Source organism: Carettochelys insculpta, chromosome 12 (genome assembly GCF_033958435.1).
Source record: "Carettochelys insculpta isolate YL-2023 chromosome 12, ASM3395843v1, whole genome shotgun sequence".
Taxonomy (NCBI): domain Eukaryota; kingdom Metazoa; phylum Chordata; order Testudines; family Carettochelyidae; genus Carettochelys; species Carettochelys insculpta.
In genome coordinates this window covers 14776156-14798225 of record NC_134148.1, presented here as the reverse complement: position 1 = coordinate 14798225, position 22070 = coordinate 14776156, and the positions used below count along the sequence as shown (strand labels likewise).

General features: G+C 43.6%; 1 protein-coding gene across 2 annotated transcripts in view; it reads left to right on the top strand.

Moving 5' to 3' along the window:
* The window catches only part of ENTREP2 (endosomal transmembrane epsin interactor 2), a 458153-nt gene that overhangs the window by 350155 nt on the left and 85928 nt on the right, over nucleotides 1-22070 (top strand). The gene's annotated exons all lie outside the window — the stretch shown is intronic.

The following is a 22070-nucleotide window of genomic DNA, read 5'->3' as shown; positions in this document are numbered from 1 at the left end:
CTTTTCACATTTGGCTCAATGGAAGAGATTAATCAACTTTCTTTTTTCTTAAAATTATAGTACTTTCCTTGGAGTCTATTTCTCTCCTTTGTTATCTTCTCTGCTTTTCTCCCAATTGTATTTGTTCTGGAATACTCTCCTGAAAGTTAGTGTCAGAGGGATGACAATGCTGTATTTCCCCAACAATAACATTTAACGTAGCTGTTGTCACTCTTAAACATCTGCTGTAGACTGTGGGACAAATAGGTCTCTTTCTACACCACTGTTTACTAGAGCCGTTTGCATAGAAAAGGATGTTTTGTAAGAAGTAATATTATGTATTCCAATAGCCTAATAATTCTCTCTTCCATCTTAATGTTTGGGTTTTTTGTCCATTATCTGTTTCTTTCTCCTGCACGTTTCCCTTTGGGTTCTTGTGTGCAGTTTCAGATATTCTGAGGCCCTTCTTTCTAGATTGTGCCCTCATTCTTTATACCTACATTTTTGCCCTGTGTCCCCCACACTTGCCTAGAAGGAGTTAATGAGGCTGAGAGAAAGACAATTAATTGGATACGTCTCTGCTGAAGGAAATAATATACCCTAAAGACATGTCTATGCTTACCAGAGTTCTGTGCTTCAGCAATTGATGCAGCAGGGGTCAACTTATTGGGCTTACTGAAGAATTGCTAAAGTGACTGCAGAGTGCTCCCCAGTCAACTTCAGTGTTCTACCTAATGAGATGAATAAAGTAAGTCAACTGGAAGGCATCTCCCATCAACACAGCGTGGTGTAAATCCTGCAATAATTCGACCTAAGCCACATCAACTCCAGCTACGTTATTCACGTATGTAGCTGGTGTAGCCTTTTATTCTATTTATACTTAATCTTACTTCCACTCTGGTAACCACAGTTTCAAGTTCAACAGTGTCATCTCTATCAGAGAGGTAGCTGAGTTACTCTGTATCTTCAAAAACAGCAAGAAGTCCTGTGGCACCTCATAGACTAACAGATATTTTGGAGCATAAGCTTTTGTGGGCAAAGACCTACTTCTTCAGATGCAGGAGTGGGGGGTTGCAGAGGAGGTTTTAAAAAGGGAGCCTCAATAAAGGGGAGTGCCATAGCTGACAAGGTCTATTCAGTCAGGTGGATGTGGCCCATTATCATCAGTTAATGTGGAGTTGTGAACATCAAGAGAGGAGAAATCAAGTCAGATCAGTCGGGGGGATGTGGCCCATTGTCAGTTGCTAATGTGGAGGTGTGAACATCAAGAGCAGAGAAACTGCTTTTATAATGGGCCAGCCACTCCCAGTCTCCAGTCAATCCTTGGTTAATGGAGTCAAATTTGCAAATGAATTTGCAGCTCTGAAATTTCTCTTTGCATTTTATTTTTGAATTTTTTTTGTTGTCAGACTGCTACTTTTACATCTGTTACTGAGTGTCCAGGGAGATTGAAGTGTTCTCCTACAGGTTTTTTTATGTTACCGTTCCTGATGTCTGCTTTATGCCCATTTATTCTTTTACATAGAGACTGTCCACATGATGACAAATGTTATATTAGTAGATGTGCAGGTGAAAGAGCCCTTGATGGTGTGGTTGATGTTAGGTCCTATGAGGATATTGCTGATGTAAATATGTGAGCAGACTTGGCAGTGTTGTCACTGTGGTTCTAGGTCTGTAGCCCATAGGAGCACAAGAAACTGTAGGCAAATAACACATACAATCATTTATTAGTTTTTATGAATGTTACCAATAAAATCACAAAAGTAACAGCTCATATAATTCCAAAAACAGTTATGTACCATGCACTAATTTTAACTATGGACCTAACTCCTTCTAAGCAACATTAGAGTCTGTTGTCTTTCTCAAAGTCTGTTGGTCCTCTTATGGATTGACTGTCAGTACAGGAGTGGTTCCTGCTGGAGTCTCCCATAGGAAGCTCAGTTTGTCTGTTGTAGGTACCCACACTTTATACAGTGACTCTGTCAATAATTACATTCTGGAGCTTAGTGCAGGCACCTCTACAGCTTGAGCTCAAAGCCAGCTGCCTCTCAGCTGAGGCTGTAGAGGACACTTATTTTTTCACTGTGAAGTGGTCACGGTGCCACTATACGAGACAGTTAACCACACCTAGGTGTGCGGGTTACAGATGCACATGCCATCATTACCCCTCTCTCTTTTTTTTTTATTGCTCTATATCCCCTGGAGACACAAGGGATCCCAAATTCTGTGGGCTGTGTAGATTGGTGCACTACCTTCACCATGTGGTTACAAACACATTTTTCTAATAGCTAAATTTAACTTTTCTGAAGCTGCTTCTGCAATATTACCAGTTTCTGCCTCTTTTCTCAGAATCTTAGGGCATTAGGTCTTTTTTAGGTTACCTATTTCTTGCATCCATGATTTCAAAATAGCAGACTTCAACTCCCAGAGAGAACTGATGGGCAGGATCCCTTGGGAAAGGAAGATGAACGGGAAAAGAATTCAAGAAAACTGGCAGTATTTTAAAGAAGTCTTACTGAAGTCACAGGAACAAACCATCCCACTGTAAGAAATGCAAATATGGTAGGCAACAAGCTTGGCGTAACAGGGAAATCCTTGGTCAGCTTAAACTCAAAAAGGATGCGTATAAGAAATGGAAACATGGACAGTTGACTGAGGAGGAGTATAAATATATGGCTGCTAACTTTGTTTTGTGCACAACAGAAACTGCAACCAGTATACATGGGGGACAACTATATACAAGGGGGACAACTAGTGCAAATGGGGGCCCGGCGGATGGCTCAGCTGTTGGCCCATCAGTCCAGGGTGGGGGTAGAGGGGCGCGACCCCCAGCGGGTATGGTTCGTGACCCCCCCCCACCCCGCCCCCGTGTCCGCAGTCACTGGCACAGCCGGCTGGGGGCTGGGAGGACCGGCAAGTAGAGCTGGGATGTGTCCACTGGCCAGTCTTCAGCCACAGTGGGCTCTGGTCCTGGGGAGCTGGCAGGTGGCACGGCAGGTGGGGCGGCAGGTGAGGCAGCAGGCAGCAAGGCAGGCAGGGTGGCAGTCAGCGTGGTGGGGGGCATCGGGTGGAGCGGTGGGGCGGGAGAACAGATGATGGCCTCCCCAATCGACCCGGCTATGTCCCGGAACACCCCCATGAAATCCTCCCACACCACCCACCGCCAGGTGGACTCCTCCCTGTCAAAGCGGAGTGTCTCCTCCGCCACCTCCGTCTGCTGCTGGAGAGCTGCCAGGAGCTGGGGGTCCACAGGGGCCATCTCAAGGGTCTGTCGGTGGTGGGACTGTCCCGCGTTCCTTGGGGGTGTCTCAGGGTGCTGGCGGTGGCTGACCTCTGGTGGGCTGTCGGGGATGATGGAGGGTGCCTGGCTGCTGGGGGCGTCAGATGGTGCAGCTGCGGGGGGGGAAGGCTGTTAGTACTGCGCCCTGGCCCATGGCCCATTCCCCTTGCCCCACCTTGGGTGCTGGGTCACCGTCACCGTCGGTGGGTGTGATGTCCCTGTTGGCTGTTCCCATTGCATGGTCCCCCTTCCCCTGGAGCTAGGGCACAGTGCTGTCCATGAGTGCAGGTGCTGATGGGTGCTGATGGCCGTGCCGCTGTCCTGGGACTGTGCTATGGCTGGGTGTTTGCGAGTTGGGGTCTGCTGGGGGTGTGTGAGGCTCCTGGTCATGTCTGGTGCCCCCACCCCATGGCCCATGGGTGTGTGCCCTGTGGGTTACATACCTGACTGTCCATTGCCGCGGTTGGGGGAAGCCCGGTGGGCGGACGCACGACTGGTACTCCAGGAGAGGAGGTCTATGAGGAGCCCCCTCTCCTCACTGCTGGACCGCTCCTCTGCCGTCCCGAGCGGGGCTCCTCGGGTGGGCCCTGGGGTGCGGGGCTGGCCTCCGGGCCAGACTCCAGCTCCGAGGCCTGCTGGGGCTCGTCGGCTGTGGTGTCAAGGGTGGCCGGGGGGGAGAGGTGGTGTCCCAGGGGCCCAGGATGGCCCTGAGCTCCCTGTAATAGGGGCAAGCAGCTGGGGTGGCCCCAGACCAGCTGGCTGAGTCCCGGGCCCAGGTGTATCCCTGCTGAAACTCCTTCACCTTACTCCAGACATGATCCAGAGTGCAGGCAGGGTGACCCCAGGCAGCCAGGCCCTTGGCCAGTCTGGGGAATGTTTCTGCGTTCCGCCGCTTGCTCCCCATCACGTGGGGCACCTCCTCCTCACCCCAGAGCCCCAGCAGGTCTTTTTGGCCCCCTGCTTGCCTGCAGGGGGTGCCTGGGTCCCCTCAGGAGGGGAGCCCTGAGGGCGCTCTGGGGGCTGACTTGATGTCATGGGTGGTGGGTAGATGGGTCGGGTTCTGTAGAGGGCGTGCAGGGCTAGCAGGTGCATGTGCTGCTGCCTGCATGCTCTCAGCTTCTTGCCACAGGAAGTCTGGGTCCGTGGTGCTTTAAATGCTGCTGCGTGCGGGGCCCATAGAGCCCCGCAGGGGCTGGACAGAGCATCTCAACCCCTCAGCTGATGGTTGCCATGGAGGAACCCGCTATTTCGAAGTAGTGGGATGCGGATCATCTAAAAAAGCCCTACTTCGATGTTGAACGTCGAAGTAGGGCGCTATTCCCATCTTTGGATGGTAATAGCGATTTCAACGTCTCACTGCCTAACGTTGATTTCAACATCGAAAGAGCACATGGCGTGTGTAGACATGATGGGTGCTATTTCGATGTTGTGCCAGCTACTTTGAAGTAGCTAGCTAGTGTAGACGCACCCCATATCCTGCAGGCAGATTAGGGGAATGGAGGCACAGAGGGAAATGGCAGAATGGGGACATACAGAAACTGCCATGGTGAGAATGGGAACTTTGGACTAGGAAACTCTGAGAATATGTGGCCGGGGAAATGCAGGAAGCTGCTGAAACAGAGGGGCTGGGAGCTAGTGTGAATGATGAAGGAAGGAGGATTTGCTGGAGCAGGTTCAGTGGAGGGCCACAAAAATGATTAAGGGGCTGGAGCACAAGACCTAGGAGGAGAAGCTGAGGGATTTGGGCTTCTTTAGTTTACAGAAGAGAACACTGAGGGGTGATTTAATAGCAGCCTTCAACTTCCTGAAGAGGAGCTCTGAGGAGGATGGAGGGAAGCGGTTCTCAGTGGTGGTAGACAGCAGAACAAGGAGCAATGGTCTGACGTTACAGAAGGAGAGGAATAGGTTGGATATTAGGAAAAAACTACTTCACCAGGAGGGTGGTGAAGCACTGGAATGCGTTGCCTAGAAAGGTGGTGGATTCTCCATCCCTAGAGGTTTTTAAGTAACCCAGCTTGACAAGGTCCTGCTGGGATGACTCAGTTGGGATTGATCGTGCTTGATGACTAGATGACCTCCTGAAGTCCCTTCCAGCCCTATGATTCTATAGTCTGAAATATCTAAGCTAGATCTTGAAGGCTTCAGCCTACAGTCCCCTTGCATTTCAGCTTGTCTGGCTTATCACCGAATTGCTTTAATACTGATCACTCTTAGAGTTTGCTCAGTCTTACACTTTTACTATTATATGCATTTTTAATTTTGATTAACATGTAATAAGTATAGAGAATATCATATGTTGATTAATGACGACATCACACAATAAATTAATACTGAACCTAAATTAGCTACATTGAAATCATGTAACATAAGTCGATTTACACCAGTAGTGTAGGACCAGCCTAAGTAATCCCTAAATAGTGATGGAGCCCAACTGAGAAGGAATACGCAGGACTTATAAAAACTGAAGACATTAGCCATAGGAAAGGTTGCAGTGCGGAAGCCTGCAGTCACTGCCTGGGTATTAGAGCAAGAAAGGAGGAAATCTGGGGAGGGGTGCTAGCACCCCTGGAGATCCATGTCCCAAAGTAAGGGTTTCTCTAAAAAAACGGAGTGAAAGCCTCAGAGTGGCAGAATAAATAAAGCCTTAGCAAAGCAGCAGTAAGCTGGGATGCAGGGGACTGCAGTTACTGATCAGTGGGTCCTTCAGCTAGACCTGGTGTAGAAGATGGGGCTTGGTTCTCATATTAACTGTTGGGGAAGTGGCAGAGTTGGAGGATTGGCCTGGAAGACTGCCTGGGACAGTTCATCCTATGGGAGTTGGATACCCTGGAAGGGGGAAAAAACAGTCACTAGGCTGGAGGCCAAGCCAACAAGGGAGTAGGTAGCCATACTATGACAGGACACTGGGAAGTGCAGGAGAGCAGGAGAGAGGCTACGGAGCACTTGAATGATTGGTAGAAGGGAGCATTGGACCTGGAAGGTATTAATTCCCAGAGCAGCCAAAAGAAGCACACCTCAGTTCTGCGACTCTCCTGCAAAACTAATTATGGCTGGAAATCTCAATGCTTGGTGCTCCAGCTCCCTGATTTGCATTGTTAAAAGAAACCTGACTTTGAAAATGTGCCCTCAAAGAAGGAACTTCATGTAAACAGTATGCAATTTCCAGAAGGTAGATTTCATAGAATTCTTATTTTGAATTATATAGTTTGTCCATTTTGATTGTTTATGACCTTAAACATGTACATGTTTGTGTGTGTATCTACAACTTCCATAGAGAGACAGGCTGACCAATTGACTACAGGCCAAATTTTCAGCCACTAATTTTGTGCCCCCCCATTTTTGCAGAATAATGTAAGTAACTTAAATGTCTGAGTACCCTATCGTATCTGCAGATGGTGTTTAGATATCTAATATATCCGTAATTGTGGACACAAACAACTGTTGGTTCTATTTTGAGCCTACATGCTGTGGGCACAAAAGTGAATGTTAGAGGCTCTTCCTCTTACTTTTGCTTTCATCAGTGATTATAGTTAAACAAAAGAAAAATAAAACCTATATGTCACCATCAAGCAACAGTACCAGTATCAGCTCTGGAGTGACTAGGGCAAATATGATGTTCACATCTAATACACGTACCATTCTCATACTTTACAGGTTGCACATAAATCAGAATATGTCTGTCGGTCTTTACTTGAGATAAGGAAACTTCCAGGTCTTGAGAGAATAGGGTTCAGTGTTTGTTTTGGATGATCAAATGATCCCCATGTAGATATAGATAAATCTGACGAAGATTAAGAGGGAGAAAACCTATGTTTAAAGAATGGGCTTTGGTGTATTATATAAAAACTTGGCAGAGGTTTTTGAACATTTGTGAGATGGTATAAAGTTTACTTTTCTATGACTTCTTAGAGAAATTTAGTCAAAGAAATAATGTAGTAGCAAATTACAGTTATTTTCCAAGATTATAGTTTACGCCATTTACATTCATCAACTACAGTCTAAAAGCGGTTGCTTCAAAGAAGTTGTAACATGTTTTGAATGACCAACTAGAGTGTAGACTGTTCAGTGGAGACATTTAGATCTCTTTCCAGGGCCGTGGCTTAGAATTCTGAAGAATGGCAGTGCAAAACATTAAGTTGTCAGTTGACTAGAGAGAAATTGCTATGGTGGGCTTGGATTTGGATTAACTGTTGGCAGCACTTGACAGAACACAAAAACACAAAATGTAACTTCTGTGTGTTTAAATTGTCAAGGCACCCAAAAAGAACTTGAGGATTTTCAAATCATAGCTTTTAGCACCTCTTCTGTGCATCATTTAACCTTTCCAAGTAGCAGCCTAGCTTCTAGCTTCTTTTGTAAGTGTATGCTTGCATGGCATCCGTGCAAAAGTGTGTGCAGGAACTGCTTGCAGCAGAGGCTGACTTCACAGTTTGGGCTGCCTGCCAGGGTGTGTTTCCATAACTCTGGAAGATGTGTGGAAAAAGGAAAGACACAGTAGTACATTTTTAGATGTTTCGCTCTGTTTGCATAGCCAGCAGTACTTGTTTATATGCTACAGATCAGATCAGCTTCCAAAGCCTGGTCTCTGACTGACTTAAATATGTGTAGAGTGAAGCTATAGGTGAGCTGCAGGGAGACTTGGGCTCAGTGTACGCAGCGTGACCATCCGTGCAGCAAGGAACAAGCAAAATCTTTTTTAGTGATAGTTAAGATTGAGGCTGAACCCCTCCCATCCACTTACCCATAAAAGTAGGGACATAAGTTAAGGGAGGAAGTTTGTGCATTTTACCAATAAGATACTGTGTAAGGCTCTGACTTAACTGGTATTTGTTGGAAATGGAAGTAATACAAACTACAACTTAATCAGCGACTTGCAATATAACTTCAAAATTTGCATGTGAGAGGGTGCGTAAATGAAATGGGGAAGAAAGAGTCACATGTCTACTCCTTTTTTTTTTTTTTTTTACTTAGTCCATTATTAATAATTCTATCACATCATTACTACAAGCTAGACCTGGCCCACTTCAAACTAAACTTTTGCTTCATTTTGAAATTTTAAAAACTTTAATCAATGTTTTGGTGAACCCAGATCTGTGCTTATTGCCAAAAAAAGTGTTTTAAAAATTTCTACTAGCTCTAAACTGCAGACTTATGAACATCTACAGTCATTTTTTTAAGACACTGAAAATTTTCCGTTGGAATTTTCTTCAGATATGTGATGCAACTTTCTTCTAGTACACAAGCACGGATAAAATTATTCGCCTTGGTAGTGGGATATGAGGAAAGAGACACACAGACTCTTTTTTGTCTGCCGCTGGAATAGTTGAGAGCCCCAAGTTCAATCCCATGGAAAGTTTTAGCCAACTTTTGTTTAGATTTTGCAAGAGAAAGAGTGGCGTGGGTTGGTTTTTGTGTTTTGGGAGTGGGTGGGTTTAGTGTTTTGGACTTTTTATAACCATTTCATGCATGGAACAGCTAACATATATTCTCACCTTGTCAAGGTTACCAAACAAGATTTTTGCCATCTGTTTGAAATAGCACTTTGTGCAGACAACTAGTTTTTTTATATTTCCCTTTGAGATCTGTATCCTGAATTTGATTTCCCACTTTGAATGGTTCATCTTGTTGCTGGCTTTACAAGACATTTCAGAGAGAGCCTGCTAGGAGGGACATTGGAGAGCCGCTGGAGAAAGAAGGGCACACACTTAGGATAATGCACCATTCAGTTATCCAAAGATCACACTATCATCTTAGGGTCACAATCTCTACACATCAATTTGCCACACCTTCTTACCTGCAATAGCCCTTTCTTTTTTGTAAAATCATTACTTACTGACGTGAGTGTGTTTACTACCAATATGGTTTGGTAGAATGAGTTGATTATAAATGATTATTCTCCTTAGCATGTGGTATATGCTCCAGCTTTTTAGTGGTGAATGATTAAGAACTTAGAGTTGTTCCCTATATATGGCAACTGTGCTGTATAACTGAGGTCATTTTAATAAATTTATCTTTTTTATGTCTGAATCTCACATGAGACAAGGGCCCAGGGAACACTTTGCTATTTTGCAATTCTGGGATAAATCCAGAAAGAGAAATATGGAACAATGAGTTAAACTCCAGCTTTCTCCCCCTTCCTCAATCACCCCCTTTACTACACAGAAAACATTTTCATCTAGCTCATCTAATGTAACTTTCAAAATTAGGTGAATTATGGGGCTTAGTTGCCCCGTAGAGGTCTTTGCCTGGGAGGTCCCTGTACCTTTGATGAATTATACTTAACTTTTGATCTTTTCCTATGCAGCCTCTCTACATATCTCCGACTGTGATACTTTATAGGACCACACATCTGTGAGACTAACATTTCTTTTTCTTTTGAAGCCATTCTGAAGTCTTAGGGATATAGCAGAAGCCTTATTTCAACAATTTACAAACTCCTAAGTGTGTCTGGGACTTTAATGGAGAAGGGAGCACAGGGAGGCTCCTGTGAGAAAGAAATCCCTTGAGGTTAGCTGTTAATGGTTTAAAGGAAGCAGTCAAAATCGGGGAAACCAATTAAAGGATTATTCATAAAAAATAAATATCCTGTTCCTTTCTCAGTAGATTTACGTGGCCCTCAGGCAAAAGGATGAGTGTATAAGGAGGTGGTAATATTTGGGGAGGATTGTGAAGTGTGCACATCACGTCTGTGATGTGAGATTCAGCTATGTGGGCTCAGTGTGTGACCATCCAAAGGGCTAGTGATCCACCCCTGGGAGGAGAGACATTTCTCAGGCATTAGAAGCTACTCCTGCTGGATAAACACTGGTTTTCAGGGGACTTTAATTCAAATTCCCTACATGCAAACAGTTAACTCATTTCCTGACAATGAGAGATTTCATCACAGTTATGCATTTAGTAATAATCAGCATAATCTCTATACTATCAAAACAAAAAGCAGTCAAGTAGCACTTTAAAGACTAACAAAATAATTTATTAGGTGATGAGCTTTTGTGGAACAGACCCACTTCTTCAGACCATAGCCATACCAGAACAGACTCAATATTTAAGGCACAGAGAACCAAAAACAATAATAAAGGTGGACAGATCAGAAAAAAATGATCAAGGTGAGTAAATCAGAGAGTAGAGGGGCAGAAGGCGGGAGGTCAAGAATAGATTAAGCCAAGTATGCAAACAAACCCCTATAAGGATAAACACACTGTCTATGGGGGCTTGTTTGCATACTTGGCGTAATCTATTCTTGACTCCCCTACCCCCACTTCTGCCCCTCTACTCTCTGATTTGCTCACCTTGATCATTTTTTTCCGATTTGTCCACCTTGATTACTGTTTTTGGTTCTCTGTGCCTTAAATATTGAGTCTGTTCTGGTATGGCTATGATCTGAAGAAGTGGGTCTGTCCCAGGAAAGCTCACCTAATAAATGATTTTGTTAGTCTTTAAAGTGCTACTTGACTGCTTTTTTGTTTTGATTTTATCATGGTTATTTTTGAGACAGGTCATAGCCAATAAATAAAACTTTGCAGAAGCTCATGACCACTCTGTGAATTTTGCTAATAACTAGACAAAATGGAGGCTATAACATAGCTACAATATGATTGTATAGCATGCAGTGGTCTTAGGTTCATAGATTTAGGCATTCGAAGGACAGAAGATATCACTCTGTTTATCAGGTCTGATGTCCAATAAAATATTGGCTCTACAACTTCCAAGAATTAGTTCTGTTTTATCTAAAATTTCCAGTGGTGAAAAATCTACCTTAACCCTTGGTAAGCTGTTCCAGTGTTCACACAACGAGCCTGCCTCCTTTGTAGCCTATGTTGTTTATCCCTAGGTGTAGGAACATGATTAATAGATTTTAAAATGTGTGTCCCAGTCAAGAACAAAACAACAGTGAAAGCAATACCCAAAAGGGCTTTCACCTTAGTTATGGGCTTTTTTTGCATTTGAAAAAGGAGTCCTTGGAGAGATGGACCTTCTGGCTTTGGGCTATAATTTCTGCCCCAAACATTTAATTTAACCCGGGAAAGCAATCTGAGCCCAATTAAAAGAATGCATAAAAAGAGGCAAATCAGAGAGGTCTGTAGTAGCAGAGAAACTAAGAGTGATGTGTGCTTTTTTGCTGAAGTACTTGCCTGCTTACTTACTTTGCTATGCCTTCAGTGGTCAGCACATGGAGAGCCACCAAGTGAACAAGGCTATAGTTCTAAAGGAGTTGGATAGGAATAAAAATGAAGCCCTGGGTTCTGTGAGGGCTTTTCTCTTTCTAGGAAAAACTGAAAAAACTGACAAATCCAGAATGCACAGCAACACTGCGATTACGTGCTGTTCTGAGTTTGCAGAGCGAAGGGAAGGAAGAAAGGGAATAACTGTAACCTTTTTCTTCCCTCTCTGAATGTGGCAAGGGGTGAGTCAGGTTTGAAGGTGACCCATAGAACATTATAAATCTAATGCTAATGATTCATGAAGATTTGTTCTATTGGTGTTTGACCCTTCTGTATTGCCTGTACTTTTTAGTGTCACCAGTGTCACTCTCATACCATACATCTCTTTATTGCATAGCCTGAGCTGCTGCTTTCTATTTTTGAACATATAAACTATTACTAAATAGCGTTTTGTATTTAAAATGGATTTATAATATTTACAATGATCATTCTCTCTTCAGGGTGGAGAGAAAACAATCTTTTATAACCATGGAACATGTTTATGGGCCTTAGTGATCCATATATTACCTCTTTATATAGAAGGCACTCCCCATATCCTTTAGATACATCAATCCATGCTCTGTAAATTGTCGATAGCAGACAGTTGAATCATCTAGATTATTACATAACTCAAAAGCAATAACAACAAACGGCCTGTGGGTTGACTAAAACATGGAACTAATGCTATATTAAATTCTAGAAGCCTGAATCCCTACTGCTTCTGCTTTTATGATTTTTGTCTTCTGGCACCTTTCAATTTAACACAATCTGTTTTTCTTTAGGCTCTGTTATGCTTTCTGTGTTTCACTTCTTTTCATCTTTGGAATGATCTGTACTTAACATGAGCTAGCCTGAGTTTTGCTGAAAAGTTAACAGGTTCATTAGTGATCTTCATAAATTTAGTGAAGTATCTGTGAGAACAAGGTTTATTTGGGGGCTTTCTTTCCCACCAGTGGGGGTTTATAATATGCCTTTCTCTGTACCTGTTAGTGGTAAAACCCAGTGTGTGAGCAGCTGTCTGCTTGAGTAATCTGTAGGGTAAATTGACTTAATTTCACCTTAGTTGAATTGTGTATAAACCGTTACGTAAAATGCCATGAAAGTATAAAGGAGTACCTAAATTTTTATCTTCTGTTTTGAATGTAATGGGAAGTGTTTCAGCACACTGCTGATGTGTGCACTTTCAAAAGTAACACTGCTGAAGCTGTAGAAGTGCTTATGAGAGATTATTGTAGCAACTGGAAAGAGAATTCTGAATAGGCAAACACAGCAGTAGGCCATGCAGAGTGCAGCTGCATGGGGCAAAACCAAACACTTCAGCTGAAAGAAGGGGAAATAAACATCTTCCTGTTTTATGTGTAAACCTAATTCGTTTGATGAAATATAAAGAAGCCTTTCCTTTATGAAGGGCATTATTTTTATAATATTAAAGGTGGCTTATGTTCTGTTTTTGTGGGATGCTTTAAACAAACAGTCCTTCGGATGTACTGTATACAGCATTGTGTTTGTAGATGTGTTATGGAAAACAAGAGCCTCTTTGTTCATATTTCAGTTAAAGTCGAAAATAAGCTGGTAATTAAAATTTGCAAAATGAAGGAGGAGAGGAAACATTATTATTCAAGTAATTTACAGAACATTTCTCAAATGTGTTTTGAACCACTTAGCTTTATAAATGATTATAACAGCATGTTTAATTATGTGCATTAGGCATTCTTGATGGCATTTTTGTTTATAAGCAGAGCATGCAATATGTTTTAACAAGATATACCTACAAATACTTGATTTTTTCCCTTTGTTTTAAGAGAAGGATTGTATTTGTAATAATTTTCCTGCCACTGCATAGTATAAAATGGGAGAGAGGTATTGAAAATGATGGCCCAGCCAGTGACTCTTAAGGGCCACCTCCTAATTTATTTTATGAAACCATTCTCTAAAGCTCATTACAAATCACGTCTTGTAGTGTATGCATTAGAAAAGTAGAAGTACTATTCAGGTGTTGTAGACTCTTCCATAAAAGGACACATGAACCTTCAGTAAGTGCACATATTTCTCGGACCATCTCATTGTTTGAATCTTTTGACTAAGAAATAACAAGTACTTTGAATGCAAACCAAAACACTTTAGAATGCACAACTCCCTCAAAAGAGAAACTGGAAATAAAAACTACAAGCAGTTTACTTGAAATCTCAGTGCCCTTTTAAAGTGAGGTTTTATGCAAAGAATGCTGCCTTAAAATTGCAGCACTGAGGTGATGTCAATGACGACATATCCAATTATAGTAAGGTTGTAAAATAAGGTCAAATGAACCAGAGAAAAAATGGATTCGTTTCTGCTTTCTGAGCATAGAAGCAGCTTGCTGGTTTTTCAGTCTAGCCAGCATATTTCTCCTAGCCAGTACTCTTATAATTCTCTTATCTATCTTACAGCATTTAAAAAAATCTTCCTCCTTGTGCATTTTACAGTGGTATGGTTACAGAATACCTATGAGTCACTTTAGTTTAAGTATATTATTGCAAGGTAAAGTTATAATTGTTGCTTATTATCACCATCTACTTATTTATGACAGTGCCCACTATATGGTAGTCACTCTCCAAACATTCAAAAAGGACGATCTGTACTCCAAGGCACTCACGATTTAAGGATGGGCAAACACAACAATAACAATCCCATTGCTCTTCTCTAGTAACACCTTGAATTAATCATTTCAAAGTATGTAAATATGGAGCTATTTAATTTTTCTTGTCTTTTATATTTTGGGCTCATTTTAAACATTTCACTAAACTAGAACAATAAAATTAGATTGGGTTCTGATAACATAGCCATCCAGTCTTTGAGTTGCAGAAAATGATTATGAATGTTTCAATCTAAAATAATTATTTCTATTGTTTTTTAAACAATAAGTATATGCGTTACTATAGCTGCGTCTACACGTGCACGCTACTTCGAAGTAGCGGCACCAACTTCGAAATAGCACCCGTCGCGTCTACACGCGTCGGGCGCTATTTCGAAGTTAACTTCGATGTTAGGCGGCGAGACGTCGAAGTCGCTAACCTCATGAGGAGATAGGAATAACGCCCTACTTCGACGTTCAACGTCGAAGTAGGGACCGTGTAGATGATCTGCGTCCCGCAACGTCGAAATTGCTGGGTCCTCCATGGCGGCCATCAGCTGGGGGGTTGAGAGATGCTCTCTCTCCAGCCCCTGCGGGGCTCTATGGTCACCGTGGGCAGCAGCCCTTAGCCCAGGGCTTCTGTCTGCTTCTGTGGCAGCTGGGGATCTATGCTGCAGGCACAGGGTCTGCAACCAGTTGTCAGCTCTGTGGATCTTGTGTTGTTTAGTGCAACTGTGTCTGGGAGGGGCCCTTTAAGGAAGCGGCTGGCTGTTGAGTCCGCCCTGTGACCCTGTCTGCAGCTGTGCCTGGCATCCCTATTTCGATGTGTGCTACTTTGACGTGTAGACGTTCCCTCGCTGCGCCTATTTCGATGTTGGGCTGAGCAACGTCGAAGTTGAACATCGACGTTGCCAGCCCTGGAGGACGTGTAGATGTTATTCATCGAAATAGACTATTTCGATGTCTCAACATCGAAATAAGCTATTTCGATGTTGGCTGCACGTGTAGATGTAGCCTATATTTTGTATAAAAAAAAAAAAGAGCTAAGTCTTATGTTCCTCACTAACTGTTTTGAAGTCTTTCCTCAGACAAATCTCCTGTTGCCTTTTATTTACTCTGCCTTACGTAGAACTTCTGCCTGACGCAGAAGAAAGTGATCATTGAATTTAATCCAGCATTTGGGGTCTAAGCTAAGAGTGTGCTTTCAAAGGAGCATTAATATTAGCGGAATCGGGACCTATACCATAGTCACAGCCAAAAAGTTATGTCATGGACTGTGGAGTCTGGTCTTTTGTGTGCTTTTACCTTTTACAGATTTCCTAGAGGAGATCGGCTTTTCTCAAACTCAGGGTCATGACCCAAAAGGGGATTACTGGTGAATCACAAGGTTATTTAAGGGGGTCATGGTATTGCCGCTATTACCTCTGTGCTACCTTCAGTTGGGAAACTGGAGAGCAGGGGCAGTTGGTCAGGCGCCAAGCTCTGAAAGGCAGTGCCTCACCATCTGCAGCAAATAAGTGACGCTGGCAATACCTTACCATGCCATCCTTACTTCTGCACTGCTGTCTTCAGAGCTGGGTGGCTGGAAAGTGGCAGCTGCTGACATGTGGCTCAGGTCTGCAGGCTGTAGCACAAAAGCAATACCATAACATGCCATCCTTATTTCTTCACCACTGCTGACAGCACCTTTGCTTTCAGAGCTGGGCTCCTAACCAGGAGCTGCTGTTCCTTGGCTGCTCAGCTCTGAACGCAGCAATACTGCCTGCAGCACCCCAGAAGTAGGGGTAGCAGTACTATAACCTCCCTACAATAACCACACACCCCTTCCCTCCCCCTTTTGGGGTTATGATCCCTACAATTACAAAGCTGTGAGTTTTCTGATTTAAATATCTGAAATCATGAAATCTCTGATTTTTAAAATCCTATGACTATGAATTTTACCGAGATAGACCATGAATTTAATAAGCTTTAACCTACTCTTCCTCTCGGCACTCAGTCAATAATGAGTAGGACATCTTCATGCCACCCTCCTATTTGTGAGTCCATTGATGGCTGATCAGCCCGATTCTGGACTTGCATAATCTTATCATAGAAAGGGCACGTGTTGGTAGGAGGTAGAGGGGTGCGGAGCATTTTTGATGCTCTTTTCTTCTTCTCTGCCTCGCTTCATCTGCAGTGCAGTGGAACCTCTAAATTTGTGCCGCCTGCTGTCCACTGGGGACAGTCCCAGACAAGGCTCTCCAAGTTATCAACATCGATGCTGATAACTTTTTCATGTGTGCCTTCATTTCATGCCGGTATCACTTCCATTGGCCCCTGACACTCCTCCATTTTTTGTTCAACTCAGAAAACAAAACCTGTTTTGGGAGGCACTGATCAGACATTTGAGCCACGTGACCAGTCCAATGAAGTTGTTGATGAATGACAATGGCTTCAATGCTGGTCATGTTCGACTCTTCCAGCATGCTAGTGTTCATGTGCCTGTCCTTCCAAGAGATATTTAGGATTCTCCTGAGGCAGCATTCATGATATTGTTCAAGTGCATTCAAATGATGCTTGTCTGTTGTCCTGATTTCACATGAATACAGTAGAGTTGGAATACCCATTGCGCAGTGCACAATACCTATTATATGAGTCACATGCAGCAAGGAAGTTTTCTTCATAGATTCTTGGATTCTGCTTTCTACTATTAGCTTTTGTAAAGTGGAAGACATTTTTGCTCAGTGAGATCTCACTAGTATTTCTACTTCTAGGAGTGTTCCTAAGGATGCTCCACTGTGGGAGCACTTGGCCACACTCCCATTTTCTTTCCTCGTGCTCTGCCACAAAGCTAGTCAGCACATCCTTTGTTCCTTTTCAAGTGCCTCTGGCTAAAGACAGAGCCATGAGCTGTCTATTAGTGATTATTACCTCATCCCTTGTAGCCTATAGCATAATTTTTGTAGAAGTTAGTCCAGTATCTTTATTCTTCCCTTATGCTATATGGTTGTATCTACACTGCCAAGTTTTGTCAACAAAAGTAAGTTGACACACAGAAGTTGCCAAATCTTGTTTACATTGCCAATGTCTGTTGGCATATCATGGCCAGATTTTTAGCTCCCCCAACAACAGAAAGAGCGAAGACCTTGGTACTGGCAGCCCAGACTGAAGAGTGGTTTGCGGGAGTGTCATACCCTGCAGGAGGGGAAACAGCCGTCCTGCCATGGAATCTCCTTGAGAAAAGTAGTAAATACCTCAGGAAAAGCTTCAACACCATCCTCCTGCAGCATTCAATTGCAACACTGCCCTGCATCTTTTCCCTTGCTTCATGCTCTATGTCCTGCTGCTGCTTCATTTTCCACATCCAGTCTGCCCAAGACCCTCCTCCATGAGGGAGGACCAAAGCCTGAGCCTCACTACCTTGGACAATGAAGGCCATAGCCAAAGGCTTCAGCCGTAGGCAAGAGGCCTGTAACTAATTCTCCCACCACCCATCCCCACCCAGGGCTGAAGGCTGTAGACATCAACTTCAGCCCCAGGCAGTGGTCCTCAGGTTTCAGCTTTGGTTCTGTCAAGTCTAAGCCAGCCCTGATAATGAGGGTTCCCTGTAAGATGAGCTCTTGTGTGGGCCCATGAGGAATTCAGTGGCAGCCCAGCTGACTAGCAGAGTACCCACAGCCACCCACAACGGACAGCATATGTTTCCATTAGTGGTGCGCATCTGCACATAACAAAATGTATTCCACCCATGGGTGGAAAAATAGAGATGGAACACTGCTGGTGAACCCATTTATATGAGGTTGTGGCCTACTTTGGGGCCCCAGTCCACAGCTTGAGAATGACAGTTCCAAAAATAAGTATATAGCCAGATTAAGTTCACTTTCTTTCTTCTCACCCTTCTCTTTAGGGTACCTTCCCCACCAGGACATGACAGGTGGTACCTCTGATGCAATGAGGCTATCGCTATTGCAGATATGCACTCATGGTGCATTTTTTGTCTCTGAGAAGGAAGTGTGCTCTCTGTCAAGCACTTAGACTTTGTTCTCACACAGACAGAGAGGTGAGGCAGAAGATTATATTCATGACGGTGTCTCTCAGCCCTTCTCCGGACCCACCTGAAGAGCCTCCAGGCAAATGTTAATCTTCCCCACAGCCCAACACATCCAAGAGTTACAGTGTAAAGAAAGCAGCTACTGGCTTCTCTCATAAGCCAATAAGAGGGAGTGTACACAGTTAGTTGCAAGCTAGCTACAAACAATTCTTGGCACACTTGATATTCTCTGTACAGTTGGCACCAAGAAAGGCCAAGCCTAGTATCCATAGCTCAAGAAAGACTGCAGCGACAGCTGCCACTGAAATGCACACAGATCCAATGGGCATGGGCACTGGTCAGTGGCACCTAAGGAGAAGGACAGAAGCAAACACTCTAAGACGCCACCAAAATTATATCCTCCTCCTCCCCAACCCCACGGTGCTAGAGTCTGTCCTTGACACAGCCGATACTACAAGCAGGTCCATCTCCACAGTGGTGGTGATGCAGTGTGACCCCTGGTTACATCTGTTGGGTTTCTGAAGCTAGTGCAGATCTTCTCTTTGAGAGCATTTCGTGGAGAAAACTGATGCCTCACTTCACACTGTTAATGGTTCTTGAGCCACTTTCCATTTGCTGAGCGTCCACAGTCCAGGACAAAAGAGAAAATGTTATCCATAGTCTGTATAAGCCATACATGTGTAAATGCATAAGCCGCAGAGGAAGAAAATTAAATTCTGAAGACATAAACCATCTTCTTAGCAGTCTTCCCAGTCCTAGCCATCCATGTCTAAACACCAATTTTGGTGTGTTGGTTGAGGTGTCAGGAGATCACTCCCCACAACTGCTACAACCATCCATCTCCTGGCATCTGACTGATAGGCCCTAGAGATCATTTGCCATGGGTACCCTACACATTTTACCTCCCTGCCCACTCCACAGCATCCTGCCTTACTCCTCTGCAAGAGCACCCTTCTCGCAAGAGTGTATTCTTTCAATAGAATTATGTTAGAATACCTCTGTGATGGGATGGAGTAAGCCCAAAAGCCCTCTGCTAGAGGTTTGTGGCTTTGCCACATCACACTCCAGCAAAAGAGAAGTAGAGAAGTCCTCCAGGCTCCCTGGAGCAAGCGATGTGAGAAACAGCCAATAAGGAACCAGTGGCTCCTCTTTGGAGCTCCGTGAGTAAGGACTGGGTGACTAGTTGGCTGACAGAGCAGCAGTACTATGGACAGCTCAATGTGGAGAGCTTATTGCAGACTGGACTGAAGCCCAGGGCTGGGTGCTGAAGACTGTGCTTGGCTGGATTTTACCACAACTGTCTTCACTGTAAATACCATTAGCTCGATTTAGGGTGCAGTAATTTCAAGATTACAAAATCGCAGTTACCTGATAGGTATCAAGCTCAAATTCAGGAGTTCAATTAAAGGCCAATGTGGAAGCGCCACATCTTAAAATCAAATTTATTAGCTTCTATTGGTGTCCTGTATGTAACCCACAATGCCTCTCTCACTGCTTTGCTCTGGCTGCTGATCTTCAGGTAACAGGAAGCCTTTGGCCATGGGCTCGTGTTTGTATGAAAGCCTGAGAAATGGCTTTCTTTCTTTGCTATTAACGCTGTGAGTGCATCTGCCCATCCAAACAGCCCCTGCAGAGAGTTCACGGCTCTGTCTCTTCACTTGTTATTTTATTTTGCACTGCCTGGTGCCAGCCACTGCCCCACTGTACCATGTGTCAACAAGGCTGTTGTGGGGTTCGTACCTGCATAACACGCCAAGAATCTTCTTCACAGAGGTTTACATTTGTATACGAGCCCCCTTCCATCCCCCTCAGGTGCCACACATTCTGGGTCTTTCCTGTGCTCTGTCACATCAGGTGGGTAGCCCCCCACTCAGTAAAAGGATGTGCCTATCATTTGGTGCTAACCATGCTTCCAGACAGCACCTCGATAGATTGTGGGTGTTTAGGGTTTCAAGGGCAGGAAAGCTATTTGGGGGCTTGCAGCTGCCATGGTGAAGTCTCCCCCAGTGGCTAAGATACTGGGGGTTTTACTACTGGCATATTTTCAGGGCTCAGGAGGAGAATGAGGAAAATGCAAAGTGGGAAGATGATGTCAAGATCAATGAGCATACCAGAATGCTACGGAGATGAGGGACCTGTGAGATATTTTCCCACAATGCACTACTGCAACAGTCGATCTTAGGCAATTTGAGTGTGGCAGCAATAACTCAACTTTGTGAGGAGCACGTGGGAAGTGAGAATGGTCAAATTTGAACTTATAAATTCCATAATTAGGAAATCAATATAAATAAATTTGAATTTATCTCGTGGTATAGATGTAGCCTCAGACAAAGTAAAGGCAAGGATGGTGCCAGGGCCATGAGGAAGTGGCCCAGGGAGTGAGAATAGCAGAAGAACTTTAATGAATAGGAGACAGCAGACAACTGCTATTTACAGGATCTCTGGACTGGGCCCCAGAGTAGTGGGTGGACCTGGGTTCTCCCACCCCCACCAGTATGTATTAGGGGATTATTAGGAGAGTAATTTGTGAAGTTGTAGACTAACACAGCTACACCTCTGAGACTTTATTATGTACACTGTTTTGGTGAACCTGCTCTGGAATTTTATTGTGTTTTCACTGGTATATGCTCCGCTGATGACACCAAGTTTCTTGTTCCTGATAATTGAGGCTCCTCTCCCTTTATATCATGTCTCAGTCTCTCTCTGTCTCATCACCTAGGCTCACTTATAGAGCTTAGGACTTTCACAATCTTTCTTTCTCCTTCTCCGCCTCCCTTTTTTTTTTATTTTCTTTTTGTTCTACTTGCTTTACCCAGCTGACTATCTGCAGAACCTCCCCAGTTTAACCCATTAAAGTAACCTGACACTCGTGATGTTTGTCAACACTTCATTTTGCTTCAGTGAGTCCTCCTTCACTTGTAGAGGGGAGAGACTGCCTCTCTCCCTGCCTTTCTGCTTTGGGCCCAAATGATCCATTACTCCTTGTGCCAGCCAGCTGACTGAGAAAACAGCAAACAGATGAGCAGAGCTGCAAGAATAGATCCAGCCCAGTGTATCCTGTTATGTGACTGGAATTTGCTGCTCCATTTGTTGGATTTAATATGCTTTCCTTGGGTTGGCAGGTTTCCATTCTCCAATGTTGGTCACTTGGGGAGTATGTAATTAAGATGTCAAGGATAAATTTGCATCTGTTGGTACTATTATTTCACACATCCTTGAGCCAACAAGATAGCAGTACATTGATTTACAGCATGTAGGTTATTTAGCTATTGGAAGGGATAGATAGAAATGTCATAATTTTAAGACAAAGACTTAGATTCCTCAAAATGTTCCTTTTCTATTGAGTTCTGTTGTCCTTCAGTTGGCAGGATTTTTTCATATATCCACTGTGAACCATTTTCACAACCTGATCATTCAGTTCTTTTGACGCATCACTATATTTGCAGAGGTGTAGCCCAGGAGGTGCATAATTACTAAATGCAGAGAAAGTATATTAGCTTATAAATTGTATTCTGATACCGTGAATCACAGTTATTTTCTCCAGTGTTAAATACAGTAATGCAAATCAGGTGGCTGTAAGGAATGAATGCATTTTAAAGATTATAAATATGTTGGAAAAAGGCTATTTTAATTTCAAGTATTTAAAGCTGGGCAATACATTATTTACTTCTGTTAATTCCCTGGTATTGTTGTTCTTCAGAAAACATAGCATTGTGCAACTGCTAACACAACATGAGGACACAGACCTTGATGGACTCCTTTGTCTTTTGCCATTCTGGGTTTCCAACATGCTTTTCCTGAGGTGTAGGGTGTCTGGAATAAGAATGTACATTTCTATTCTGTACCACTTTTTCTGCTGACATTTTTAAAAGCAAATAACATTTTAACTTGTATGTTTAAAATATTGACAGCAATTAAATGGATCAATGTATTTCTAAACGTTAGAAATAAGATTCATATCCTCTTCTG